Source organism: Salvia hispanica, chromosome 5 (genome assembly GCF_029641045.1).
Source record: "Salvia hispanica isolate PSC_SH4W2 chromosome 5, Shi_PSC_v1, whole genome shotgun sequence".
NCBI lineage: Eukaryota > Viridiplantae > Streptophyta > Magnoliopsida > Lamiales > Lamiaceae > Salvia > Salvia hispanica.
Genome location: NC_142696.1, coordinates 33,849,003 through 33,864,877, shown reverse-complemented (window position 1 = coordinate 33,864,877; position 15,875 = coordinate 33,849,003).

Below are 15,875 nucleotides of genomic sequence, written 5' to 3'. Positions count from 1 at the left end.
ACTCCTGAATCTCCTTCTTCAAGGCATTCGTCTTATTAGATGGAAAAAAGTAATCCAAAAATTCCAGTTTAAAATCCTTCCACGTGTTGATCGAGTCCGGTGGAAGCCTCAGCAGCCAAGTGTTCGCCTCTCGTTTGAGAGCAAACGGAATTGCTCGAAGACGGTAGTCCTCTTCTGTTGCCTCGTTGGGTCGCTTCTGAATGCTGCATAGTTTACTTAACTCGTTCAGAAATTCATAAGGGCATTCATTCCTACGCCCAGAGAAAGTAGGTAGAACTCCAAGCACATTTGTCTTGATGTCGATCAACCTCCGTCGTGGATTCGAGACTATAGCATGAGCGGGTTCACCGTCAAGATGTGCGGTGAGCGACCCTATTTCCGGATCGGGGTCTAGTAGATGAGCCATATCTGGGTCCTTCTCCTCCTCGGTCTCGGAATGCTCTGGTTCGGTTGATGTCCCTGGATTCTCCTCTGTCGATGAATTCCACTCCTTTTCACTTTCTGACTCGAACGGGAATGGATCTTCCGTTCTCAATCCTGATCTAGTAGTGATGGTAGATGTAGATTGCTTGATTCGCCACTCGTACTGGCCACTCCCTGATCCAGATGAACTTTCCCAACTTCCAGATTGGAAGCCCGCTTTCATAAACTGTCAGGGAGAAAGAAAATAACAAAAATTAGAATATTTACACCAAATCCTTAATAACAGCAAACGCCATCCTTCCCCGGAAACGGCGCCACTTGAAGCTACTTGGGATGTGACAGTACAAGTGTAGTGTGTGTGCAGTGTTGCGATATTCAAATAAGGCAGGTTCCCCAGATCCAGCAAGTCCACTAGATCACTTGGTCTAGGAACTCGTAGGTTGTGCGGAATCCCGGTCGTCGGACACACAAGTACTTCCCCGCTTCAAAAACCCTCAACCACTTTACTAAACTAGTATAGGGAAGTAGGGATCGATCCCACAGAGAAGGATGCGTAAGACTCGTAATCAAGGATTTGGGAGTGTTTTTGGTGTTGGCTGCTGCCACGCATTTTCTTGGGTTGAGGAAAATTAAAATTAACTTGACTTGGGAATATTAGAAAGAAACTTAACCTAACAGCTAGACCTAGGAGATAATTCTACGGTGGGACCACATCTAAGAACAAGCAGAGTACGACTGGAAAGTGGCAGAATAACTAACTCTCGTACTAACTGACAGTGACATCGTCTTCTACAACCAAATTCGCATAAAACTTCTTGAGAAAACACATAAGCAAATCAAAAACAGGGCTACTAACTTGAAATCAAATCTATGCATAAATAACGAAGAACTTAACAGATCTGCATACCTAGACGAAGTGAAATAGAAAACAAAGGAAAAAAAACAAGTCTATCAACTACTACTGTTTCTTTCACACGCCAAAACCAACTTCAGACGCTAAATCCACTCCGGATCCAAGCGTCCGACACGGACTCCAAACAGAAGAAATTCTCCATCACGTCAGATTTACAAATTTAAGCTCCGAACACTCAATCAACCACAGATCTGTCACCAAATTCCACATCAAACACCTCAATAACGAAATAAGCAGAGATCGACATAACAATTTAAGAATTACGCTAACAGCAGAGAGATCTAAGCAAAATAACTTGAAATTAAACAGCTAAACTCAGATCCATGAGCGATAAGCAGTTAAACATCATCAACATCAAAGTCGACTCCCAAAAGTGAAGTTCGACGGTGGAAACTAGCAAAAACAGCTGAAATTAAAAACAATTGTATCTTCGCCCTCACTAGGACGGTGTTACCAAACTCGAGATCTTTAGAAGTACCCCCCCTATCACGATTATCCCCAGAATTTTTCCCAAGTGTGTGTGTAAATGTATGAGCTAAGAAGAGTAAAAACTATCTCTTGCACTGTATGCTCCTCTCTATTTGTAGGCGTTTTAGTGGGTCCAGCGAGAAATTGATAATGACTTTGTTGCCCTCAGCTGTAGACTCCCTTTATCACGCCAATTTCCTCGTAATTCCTGCTCATTTCGTTCCATTCTCCTGCTAGACCATCTCCTCCATAACTTCCTCGATCTAGCCAATTTCTTCACACACCTGGCTTAGTAAACGTGTTAGACCCAGCAAATTATAACATTACTTTGCACATACCGATGCATGAAATTAGTCTTATCATGTAACTTTTGAAAACGTTAGAGACTTTTTATGTAGTTCACTCATAAATAAATCATAAAAAGTATAATTTTTCACATGTCTTTTTTTATTATTATGTGAAATTATTCAATAACAATAATGTCAAGCCTTTTTTCTTGAGATTGGTATTTATATTTTTTTATGAATACGAGCACTGTATTTGTGCTCGGATAAAGCCGAGCACATTATTTGTGCTTGGAAAATCTGCATTGCGAAATGTTTGAGTACCCTTAATTTAGTCGCAATGTTTTGAATAGGGCTGGGTAAATATACCGAAAAAACGGTATATCGATCGTATCGTATTGAAAAATATCGAATTTTCGGTATGCCAAAATTTTCGGTACGATACAATACCGTATCGTAAGTTTTCGATACGATAACGATATGGATTTTCTTATACCACAGTATACCGTTTTATATCGAATATACGATATATATCGATATTATCGGTATACCGAAATATATCGAAAATCAATACGTATTGAATTATCGATACATACCGTTTATACTAATTGTAATAATAATATAATTTATTTTTTTTAAGTTTAAAAGTTCAAAATCATAAATAGATAAACATTTAATTAAGTTATATATTCAAAAAATATTAATAAGAAACACTAATATCATAAATAGATATCCATTTAATTTCGATATACTGTTCAGAATGGTATACTGAAGTTCGGTGCGATATACCGAAATTTCGAAAGGATAACAATATTGTTATTATCCATATTGAAATTTCGGTATACCGAAACTTTCGATACGGTAATGATATGAAATTCTTTCATATCGATATTTTCGATACGATAATGATATGAAATTTTTGGTACAATATACCGTATCGACCCATCCCTAGTTTTTAATGAAAATTAGTCAAATTTCGAAGGAACTATTGCGAGCACATTTAAAGTGCTTGGAATATCTATATTTCAACCTACCACCGTAAGTGTGCTCTGCGTATAAAGAAAATTATTCTTATAATTAACAATAGTAATCCCTTCGTCATATGACGTGTACGAAGTTAAATGGAGTACTAAAAATTTAATTTGCGTTTTAACTCTCCACCGCCGGTCTTTCTATCCTTGTTCCGCCGCTGCTCTCCGCATTTCGGTAACGACGCACGCAATCGAACACCGCTGCCGCCGATATCCGCTTTTGTCCACTGCTGCCGCCGATCTCCGATTATCTCCACTGCCGCTGCCAATCTCCGATTTTCTTCACCGCCGCCGCCGATCTCCGATTTTCTCCACCGCCTGTTTCTCTCAAGCTTCAAGGTAACCCTAATTTCCTACTACTAGTTTCCCTTTGAGTATCTGTTTTTGGTATCAGAATGCCTATACTGATGAAGATTGCAATATTACGCATGAGTTAGTAAAATTGATTATGTTAAACTGAGATTAGGGATTCAATTCGATTTATTCTGCTTGTTTTTTCTTGATTGGAAAATGTGGAATGCTCTTTCTCTCTCATGCAGGAGGTATATACAGCTACGGATTCAATCACAGTAATATATTACTGTGATTGTTCAGTCTAATCTTCTGAAATAGGTATATCATTATAAGAGACAATTGATGCGTATTTTAGAGTATCTGATTCAGTTCACACAAATTATCAAGTGTAATTAATTAACTCTAACAATACTACAATACTGCAAGATTACAATGTCGTAGTAGTATTTCAAGTGTCGATCCACAGGGATGTAAAGATTGTTTAAACTTAAGAGCATATAAAAGCATACAAAGATTTGATTCTTGATTTCTGAAAGTTAATGACAAAATAAAGCAACAAGTTAACTAAAGAAAGTCTATTCAAATGAGAAAATATGCCACTCCAAGTTGCTCACTAGGCTTGTATTGTTCTACACCTATACAACGAAACATATGAAGGGATTAAAACATCAACCTAATCACATACACTGAACATGTACACGATGAGTAGTTCACAATTAGCTGAACACATAACCTATGAACCAATTTTCAATATTTATAAACTCCTGCGGAAGCGCTGGAGAAATAAGCATCTACTATGATTACCTACTTAATCCACTATCAAATTATCCTCTGAACAATTCTAATTCAATAGCATACCAACAATCAAACATTCCTAAACTATGTTAAAGAGACAATAGCAAAGGAAAGAACAACACTACATTATTAGCCAAAAACATAGTGTATAAATATTAAGCACATTGTTGGTAACAACAAACACATGAGTTCAAAGGTGTAGAAACATCCATACAAAAGCCTAGATTACAACTTGGAGCAACATAGAGAGTTTAGCCTAAACACATGGAGGAATTTGCAACAAAAATCATAGGAAACATGCTCTCGTTGAGTGGAATTGGGGTTTGGAGACGGATCGTCGGAATGTTGGCCGGAATTTCTTCCTTTTATTCTTCCTCCTCTCTTTCTCTCTTTTCCTCTCCCTTTTCTCGTGTCTGAATATCTCTGAATGTCCTCCAAAACCGCCCCAGAAATCAATTTGAAACCTAAAATTTGGCAGTTTTCGAGAAAAACGCCCGACCGGGCAAAATGGTGCCCACCCGGGCGTTTTTAATGCCAATCCGGGCGTTTCCACTGTCCCCGAGCGTTTTTAATGCTGAAAAGCGCCCAACCCGGGCGTTTTTGCCGGTTTTGACTGCTTCGCGCAACCTTCTTCAAATAGCCATAACTTCTTCATCTGAGCTCCGATTGAGGCGTGCAATATACCCACGCGAAGATATTTCAAAGGCGAAGATAATGGTGGTAAGATAAAATAATTTGGACACCATATTGATAGGCAACAAACAGTTTCAATCAGACCCTACTCCACATGTACATCTATTAACTAATATATAATAATCAAACCTTAATGATCAATTGATAGATGATTTAAATATACAAAATAGGAGAAAACTTAGAGTATAATTAGTATCATTTGATTCACATCAAAAATATCCGTCCATTTTTTAGTTTGAAGTACATCTGATATTTGTAGTTTGTTGGGAAAGGATTGGCTTATTTCATGGATAGAGATGAATTTAACTACCTTTTTATTAGCATTTGGCATTGACTCATTTCATGGATAAGGATGAATTTAACTACCTTTATTATTAACTCAATTTCGAAGATCTTGGGCTTATGTTGATTTGGAATACTTGTAGGTCTATATGGTAGCTACCGAGCATCGTACATTGTAAGCTTCCTTTCCATGTTACTTATTTGGTCTCTTTATTTATAGATTTCGACTTATACTGTTATTTTTCATTTCTGTGTGTATTTGTTCCCTAAGTTGATTTGTGTGGTTTTAGATATTTCGGAATGATGACTTTATTTCTAAATTTTGCTGGTTATTTTGTGTTTCCGCCTAGAAGTAAGTAATAGTATTCATTATCATCATGCAGAGTTACAAGTTACAACGCCTTGAGTTTGATGACTTAGTTACTGGTTGGGTAGATTATTGGTGAAATATCTGTGGCTGGTGCAAGATACAAAATCCATGAAATTTGTTGGCTCTATTGTTATAAGCTTGACTGTAAGTTTACCACTCAGAATTGGTGAATTTGTCTTATAAGTCACTAAATGTGTCTTTGACTAACTGTCTTTATCTAATGATGGAAGATAGATTACAGCATAACATTGGGCAACATGGTTATTGAAGCTGGGAAAAAACGGTATTGTCCCTGCTGATGCAACAACCTTCAAGTATCTCCAGGTAGTGTGGCATGACTTTGTCATACCCTGTAATCTCAGCTGCATTTTTTTCAGTCATGACCATGGGGCCTAATATTTACCGGTTTCTTCTTAGGACAAGACATCGGTTCCTTATGAACCAGTTTATAGTGATGGACAAGCAAGGTAGCACTTTATCACATTCCATGCAAGTTTGCCATAACTACTTCTTTTTACTTGCTTTTGTTTGAGTTTGTTTTGTGTGGAAGCTCTGTTGGGGTTTGTATACTAAAAGATGCTTCGAGCGTACATGCCTTTGTATAGTCAGCTCATGCATGTATACAAGAAATGTCTCATCCACTTGTTTACCTAATTATGAGAATAAATAATATAATATAATGGTTTCCATGTGTTCACCAGTAGGGGACTTGACCAGATCTAGTAAGAAGAAAAACGTATTCACAACCTAGATAGGCTTTGGCTACCTATTGGTACGGTTGCGGTGTTTGTGATAATTCTCTCTTACCTAAGAAGAGATTAGTAACACCGGTGTGGTAAAGTATTGAAATGATCTAATACGAAATGTATTCTTTATTGCTATCTACTGTAAGAATATATTTCAGAAAGTTTAGTATTTTCTAGTCTATGATATTAATATCAATATTGTTTATTTAATCAAACGCCACTTTGACTTATCAACATGGGAGAGTTTATACGTAACTCAAACATGATATCTTGGGGGGTAGTAATTGAATAACATAAAGTTATTGGAATATTATTTCATAGAATTCGCGTGCCCAGTGTGGTATGATTAAATCCCTAAAGAGGTGTTTGAAAAAGGAATTTATTATTCAGAAATCTGCGCAATTGGAATTTATTCCACGAATAATAAATAAAGTTTCAAACTAGAAAACTCTTCGAAGAATTAATTTAATTCAAGTCACATAGCAGACAAAGAATTAAATTGATGGATTAAGATAATCTTAAATACGGAAAATATTGTAAAATAAAATGGGCCCAAGTTATTTGTAATTTGGTGATTTAGATGGGAGTGCAATATTATTCTTTAGTGGAACAAAATAATATTCCATTGATAATATATTAAATCATGGGTTATTTGAGTTAATTAGATATTTATCTAATGAGTGAGCCCAACATCTAGGTCATTCCATGGATCCCCATCCTAGCCCAATAAAGTCAAAGCTTATAAATAGTGAAGAGATGGGAAACCCTAGAATACACTACACCACAACCCAACACAACACAACACACAAAACCCTAACCCTAGCTGCCTAGAAAATGACGTATCTCTCTCTCCTCCTTGTCTCGATTTTCGTGCCTAGCACGTGGGAGAATTAGGATTTTGATCTGTGTTCTTGTTATATCCTAATTCATAGGATTAGATCAAGACAATCTCGTGTTTGTGATTGGTTTTCCCTAGATCTCATATCACTTTTATTTGGTTGTTCAAGATCCTCCCACAGAGATAAATAATCAAGGACAAAGGAATAGTATGGAAGACTCATGGTCGATAAACCAAGGATCTCCGGGTGGTGCAGCTAGCAACTTCGATCCTTTGACGGCTCAAGTGGTAATAATCAAGATCTACATCAAATTGCATGATTATGTGTTTTTGATGTGTTATATCTATAGGTCTATGTTAATTCCATGTAATTGGAATTGAATGCATAATCACCTAAATAGATCCGTTAAGGACCTGTTTATTTTCCGTGTTTTTCGTTGCGGTTGTCCCAACAAGCTCCTCATCATGGGACTTGATTTGAGATACATGTGTGCTAGCAGAGCTCTCTCTCTCTAATTTTGATTAGATTTTTCTCGGAGTACAAATTTGATATCACAAAGTTGGAGCCTTGGTGTCCAAGGTGAGCAGTTAATTTTCTGAAAAGTGTTAGCCATAAGTATCATTGTAAGAGAATCTGATATAGCTTAAGAGCTATAGATGTGTAGAGAAAGTCTCTCTTCACATGTCCTACTTATAGTTTATTGTCATAGGCGGTTAATCCACCATCGTTAGCTTCTTTGTCATAGGTGATTACGTGGTTGTCCCTTGTGCTGGAATGCATGCATTTTTCGGCTGTGCTTTTTATGGTGGTTGGGCCCGGCTCGTGATAGCTGATGCCTTCCTCCTCATCATGTACGTCTGGCTGGCATTACGGGACACTGAAGAGATACAGATTGAGATGCATAGCAAGGTTTTGCTGGCTTGAATTCTAGGTCTTGACCCAAGCTTAGTACTTGTCCAAGTCCTTTGTATTGAAATTCTTAAATTTTTAGCATTTCAATTCAATTCACTGTAAAAAAAAATCACTCAATTCAATATAATGCAATTTCAGTTTTGTTTACTTTATTGATTTAATTAATATTAATTTAAAAAATATAATAAACTAAAATAATTTATTAATTATTCATCGAATAAAAATATAGAAAAATAGTACTTCCTCTGTCCCCCATTAGGAGTCACACTTCCGTTTCTGCACCCGTTTTATAAAAATGATAATAAATAGTTAAAGTGGGGAAATGGTAAAGTAAGAGAGAGAATAATGTAAGATAGGTGCAGAAACGGAAGTATGACTCCTAATGGGGATAGAGGGAGTAATATTTTTAGAAACCAGAATTCCGAGCACCTGGGTATGTGCTTGGCTTTTTCCGAGCACCTGAGTATGTGCTCGCCATGTTCCAAAATCTGAAATTCATGCAAGTGCTCGGAATATTACGAGCACCTGGGTATGTGCTCGCATTTTTCGAGCACAATCGGGTGCTCGAATGTCCGAGCACATGAGTATGTGCTCGCCATGTTCCAAAATCTGAAAATCATGTAAGTGCTCGGAATATTACAAGCACTTGGGTATGTGCTCGGCAGTTTTCGAGCACAATCGGGTGCTCGGATGTCCGAGCACTCTATGTGCTCGTATAAAAATTCCGACCTAGCAAATACTGAGCACTCTCAGTGCTAGAAAAGTGCTTGGTATATCACGATTTTCTGAGCATTTTGCTTTATATTTCTGAGCACTTGGTGCTCGGCAAAGCTTGTTTTTTTTTGTAGTGTAAATAGAATTGAAATAAAGTAGATAATTGATGAAAAATAAAAGTAGATAATTGATGAAAACAAAATAAGAAAGAAAATATAATATAATAGATCGAGTGTAGATATTGCCTACAATTATGGAAATGACTTAAAGTTGTACGCAACGACTCAGCATTAATGATCATTACAAATTAAATGTGTTTGTGTAATTTACTGAAGTGTGTTACTCATTCTCAATTTCAAAAGAAAATAAAGTGATCCATTTTCAAAAGCAAATAGATGCATGGATCTCTTTTAAGAAGTTTGCCCATAGCTATTTAATTATTTTTATATTTTTTTACTGATTAGATGAGTGATCAAGGTTAGGTTTCTCTTTTTTTTTGGTGCAATTAGGTTTGTCTTTTTAGTTTATACTACTACCTACAGAACTCATATTTTTAACCGAAAAATGTCATAAACCTTGCACGAAAATGGCTCTCTTCATATATTGAGATCTTATATAGAAACACTATTTTTTTCATCTTTGTACTCCCTCCAAAATGAAAATACTCTTATTTCCATTTTGCTACATCCACGTAATAATGTTTACATTTTAAGGTAATAAAGTAGTACTCCCTTCGTCCCAAGGAAGATGACTCCTTTCTTGGGCGGCACGAGATTTTATGCAACTTTATTTTATGTGTTAAGTGGAGAGAGTAAAGTAAGAGAGATAGATAAAGTAGAGATAAAGAGGTTTCTATTTTTAGTAATGGGTCATCTTAGTTAGGACAAACTAAAAAGGAAAGTGGGTCATCTTTAATGGGACGGAGGGAGTAACTTTTTATTTTTTAGCTTCATTCACACTTAATATTTTTATAAAAAAATAATAATCATACACTATAAAGTAGACACATTTATCCCTTGTAGAAACATTTCTTGCACTGAAAATAATCTCAAACTTTTTAGAAACATGTAGCCACCCTTGGATTAAACAAACCTCATCCCAAAATTTGATGCTGTACTAGTTTTCCAAACAAATGAATCAGTCCAAAATACGTACAAAATTGATTTGATATGGGATTGATCTATTTTGGTTAGTTTTAATTCCTTCGTCCCACTTAATTTGACCTAGTATTCCATTTTGGGTCGACCCATATAATTTGTTTAATTTCATTTTTATCATTTTTGGTAGTGGACCACATATTCCATTAACTCATTCATATTCACATTTTATTATAAAACTAATACTTTAAAAGTAGAATCTACATCCCACCAACTTTTTCAACTGACTTTCCATTAGATTTCTTAAAACCCGTGCCGGGTTAAAGTGTCCCAAATTATATGAGACGAAGGGAGTATATATTTTCGTGCATTTCCATTTGTAACAGAGCATACTACAAATTCAAGTATTAGTCGTATTTCCTAGGAAGAAAATGAAACTTAAATTTATGAATATCAACTTAAAATTAATTTAGAATGTTGTTTATATGTAGAAACACAAAATTCGTAGTGAGTAAATCACAGTCACAATCACAATCACAAAATTAATAGAAGGCGACTTTATAAATTGATATAGTGAATTGGTTTACTGATACAATGTCATTTATAACAAATCACAATCACTATGATTTGATTTTTCAAACTTCCCCTCAATTTTGGGGCATGAAAAAAATTGATGACAGTTTTGACAAAATGCAAAGTGACTTTGACAAGAAGATAGATTATGATCGTTTAATTTCAGTGTGGATAGGGATATCTCTGCATAGGGATTTATTCACATTTAACACCGTGAAATTCAAATTGACATTGAAAATTATTATAATCAATTTGTACAAATGTGATGATGCTAGATGGTCATATTATATGACTGACCATAATCCAGTCCATTTTCATTTTTTAAATAAAACAGGACCCATTTTGTGTTGATTTAGTTAAATATAGGATCCTAGCTACAAGAACACAATATTAAGTTGACACTTGACATCGAAACTATATATCCTACAAACTTAAATAACATGAAAATGTGCACCATAGCATATAGTTTTCTTTTTTGCAATCAAAGACTGGACACTAAAACTTCAGATGCAATGAGAAAAATAGAGATACAATCCAACTAGATTAAAAAAATTTCTATAAAAAAGTGGAGTAATTTATGACAAGTCATCTTACTATTTCGTACCTGTAAGTTTTAAAAATGGTTTGACTTATAAAAATTAAAGAATCCTAATATATACTCCTATACAGATCTATGTTGTTGATTGTGTATCACTGGAAAATGTCATGTTCGCTCATTCGTCGCTCGCTGACGTCATCCTGAAGATGATAAAAATCGATTTGTTTTAATTCTTTTATTTGTGTGTGGATATGTAGAAACAAATTATGAAAAGTGTAGTTTTTTTAAAAATATGTATCTAGATTTCACATAAGTTTCATGAATACAAATATTCATTTAAATAATATAACTTCTCAAAACATTTATTATATATCTATCCCCCAATTAATTTTATGCCGTTTCAAGGGTGCCACCAATTTAGTTTATCGCTACTTGAAACCATATAAATTATTTAGGACTAGGATAGATGTCTGATGAATGTTTTGAGAAGTTTTATGATTTAAATGATTACTTGTCGCCTTCGAAACTTTTGTGACGAAACATTTCTATAAATATTACGGTTGATGACATAGCTGTAAATATACCTTTAGACATAAACATTAAATTAAAATAGCTTGACAAAGGCTTAGGCCTATATGTTTAGATTTGTACGTGGCGATGGGAACGAGATTGATTGATTGAATAAGCTTGGACTTTGATTTCATGATATTTAATATTAGAAGCCCAACAAATGCGTCTTTAAATTTTCTATTAAGCCCCATAGTATTCGATTGGGCATTTACTCAATGGGGCTATACTATTGTCCCCGTCCTTACCAAATTGTTCATTTTATATTTTAATTCTAGCAAAAGAGTATTCAAAATATATTTAATTTTGAAAATATAATTTATAATATTATTAATACATCTAAAATATACTCCACTGTACATAATTTATGCAAGTTTCCATTAACTTTAAAAAAATTAAAGTGTTATCACACATTACAAATTTCACATTTTACATTTCATATTTTGGGTGTTATTTGAAGGCTGAAATGGGCTATGTGTAACAGTACATCATTGTTGGCCCATTGCTCTACAATTTCTTGTTTTGTTGAACTAAATGTTTAACTTGGGGTGGATTTTAAATTTAACTTTAGTAATCACAGTTCGAAAGTTGCACTATATATATAATACCACAGTTAGAGTGTCAACATAACACTAATAATATCCGCTAGATCCTTTATATAGACGCACAAGATTAATTTTCAGAAACAGAGTATGGATTGCTTGTTAGTGTATCATATACTCCATCCGTCCCAGATAATTCGTCCCATTTCCTTTTTTACACTCATTTTGCAAAAATAATAATAAATAGTTAAAGTGGAGAGAAAGTAAAGTAAAAGAGATAATAATGTAGAGAATAGTCTTATCTACATTATTGTTTCTCTTATTTTACTTTCTCTCAACTTTACCTATTTATTATTATTTTTGCAAAATGAGTGTGAAAAATGAACTGGGACGAATTATCTGGGACGGAGGGAGTAATGCTTATTTAGGTATTTTAGGAATTACAAAATATTTAAACTGCCACATATTTGGTATATCCCACTAACATAGGGCGTTTTTTTTTCCAGAATCAATTTTATGATTTTCAGCGTCCTTCTCTCTCCCCACTACTCGATTAATCTCCCACCAACAATTCCTAAAACCTAATCGCCTTCTAAGTCGTCCCTCTCTGTACTCCATTACTCCAACTTCGACATTGTTGATTGCGTCTGGTGAAGGGGGCACTGTCTACAAGTCATAGCTGGTTATCCGACGCTATTGATTCCTACTCCAGCGCGAGAGGGTTAGATGTAGATTTGATTTTCTGATCAAATATATGATAATCTATGTATGCAATATTTTGATTGGTTATTACTTCTAATGGATGGGTAATTGCTGCTTCAGTTTGGCCATTTATGAATTGTTTGTTGCTTATTCGTGTATTGCTTGATATTAGCTTGATAATAGCATTATAATTGCTTGATATACATATTGTTATTTCCATGCTTGTTATGCCTTAGTACTCGCTTGCTCTATGGTTGCTACATTTTGGATATGTAATTGCTTGCTGAGAAGTTGCTAGTTAATACGTTATTATCTAATTACTTTGTAGTTGCTAAATTTAGGGAATAAAAAGAATGACATTTCTGTGCTTAATAATATATGACATATTGCTTGTTTATAATTTATAGGATGCTTGCTGTATAATTGACAAATGTGGGTTCTTATCCCAGATTGCTTGACTCATGTTTGATTAAGTGACTTTTGCTTGGTATGCCTGTTAATTGTTCAATATAATTAATTAGATTGGTAATTGCTTGATCAGTACTTTAGAATTGTTTGATACAATTAATTGGATTGATAATTGCTTGTTCAGTATTTTAGCATTGCTTGTCCAATGTGTTAGAATTGCTTGATAAACGTATTGCTTGTTCGGTGTGTTATAATTGCTTGATAAGCATTAAAAATGTGGTTCAAAAGACAATTATTGTTCAGTGTGTTATAATGGCTGGGAATGTGCTTGTTAATACATTAGTATTTAGTTATTTCGAATTGTATGCCCATTGGAATTGCTTGATAAATGTATTGCTTGTTCAGCGTGGTAGAATTTCTTAATAAATCGGTTGCTTGTTCAGAGTGTTCGAATTGCTTGTTCAGCTTGGTAGAATTTCTTAATAAGCAAGTTGCTTGTTCAGAGTGTTCGAATTGCTTGTTCAGTATATTAGAATTGCTTGTTCAAACTTATTAATTGCTCCTTTAATGTTCGATTTAATAAAGCATTGAAAATGTGTGAAAAGACATGTGTATAAATTGCTTACTAATGGATGGGAATGTGCATGATAAGTGTAATGGTTTACATCGTGCAACACATGACACAATTAAAAATGGCTAAGAGAGAAAGGCAACTGCAGGCTCTGCAGAAGAGGACTCTCGAAGGAAATCTACAGAAGCTCAAAAGAAGTTCGTGGATGACGTAATGAGTACGACAATACGCCACTATGAAGAGACGCAAAAGAAAGGACGTGTTGATGTTGAAAAGATGGTTGCAGAGTATCCCGAACCTTGAATAGTGAATGATATTGTTTTAGGACAATGAACGTCACTGTGTTTTGTATTAAATTTTTTAAAATAAACTAATTCTTGATGGTCGATGATGGTTGGTGTCTTTTGGAGTATATATTGATGGTTTTTGGATTTCTATTTTGTTCGGTGTAGACATTGAATGTTAAACACGCATAAGACATGATTTATATTGGTAAACAAATTTTGACACATTGGTAAGCAAAACAAACTCTTGTAGCAAATTCTAATACATTGGCAAGCAAATTGCAATACGAATTCTGAATTGATTATAAAAAGAGTGAACTGCATGAAATACCCCTAACATTTGCGGTTGTTACACCAGTGACCCCTAACAAAAGAAAATACCACCATACGGGTCTAACATTTCATACAATCACAAATCAAATTTTTTCGGACCAAAACGCCCTCAGGCCCTTAAAGGGCATTCTCATCACTTACGCATACTGCTCTGACGCCGCCTCTGCGTGCACTACAACATGCACTGTTGCTGCTGACACACTAGGCGTGATATGACACAAAATGTCATATCTTTCATCCTCTCTCTCCCTCGCCGGTTCGCTTTCCTACACCCCACATGTACCAAGACTTGCATTGAAATATTTCTAAAATTAATCTTCCCTCCAAATCACATTTCTGATTTATTTTGCGCTCTCTTCTCTCTCTACTCCATTTCACTCCATTTCACTCCATTTTCTCCATTTCTTTCAACCCATTTTCGTTCCATTTGAGTCGCGGTTTTCATCTAGCCGATTTCATCATGCCGCCGAAACGGAACCGATGTGGTTCCTCTGGAGCGTCGTCCTCTCGGAACCGAGGTGGTACCTCTGGAGCGTCGTCCTCTCGGAACCGAGGTGGTACCTCTTGAGCGTCATCCTCTCGGAACCGAGGTGGTACCTCTGGAGCGTCATCCTCTCGGAACCGAGGTGGTACCTCTGGAGAGTCGTCCACCCGGAGTCGCTCACAGCAAAAAATGTAATCTAGCAGTGCACCGCGACCGAAACCTGTGATAGTCGACCTAGACCCAGAGACATGGGACATCTGAGATCCTGAGTTGGATTTCTTTGTCCCAGAAATAGAATACAGTAAGTTTTCTTCTAAAATTTCACAAATCGTTCACTAAATTTCACAACTCATTCCTTGGATTCAAGCTGTGATTTAGGGTTCCGAAAAAGAGAATTTTGGGAATTTGTTTTGATGCCGTGGCATTTGGTGAAATTGGTTTAATTTTGAAATATATTTTTTTATTTGAACTCCGTAACCCTAAACCCTAACAGAGGTTCATGCTTTAATTTTGAATTTTTTGGTTGTTAACTCCCTAAACCCTTACAGAGGACTATCCCGAGAGGTTCTCGGTTGCTTTACACCACCGGGGTGCGATCTGCGAAATCAATAAACAGAAGAAGTATTGTGGGGGTCTGTTGACATTCTTTGACTTTTGCAACATAACCTGGTTTTGACTTCTTGGATCTCTCAAGTATGGTGCTCAAGTTGAAGTATGATATGAAGGCTGTTTGTGAGTTTTATTACTACCATCCGAAGTACAGTGATGAGTGTATGGGCATTGACATAGGAGGCCCGTTGATGCCCCTTATTGAGGAACCACATCTAACTGGTTTTCTCCAAGTGGCGGCTACTAGCAGAAAGCTAGTTCACATTTACATCGTCGAGACTACGCGGGCGGCCGCCATACTGAAGCAGCGGAAGGAAGAAGCGGAGGAGTATCTCAAATATCATAAAGCTTGCCAAAAATTCGGAGTGGTCATTGAAGAGATAGAAGAACCTGATCTAGTTGT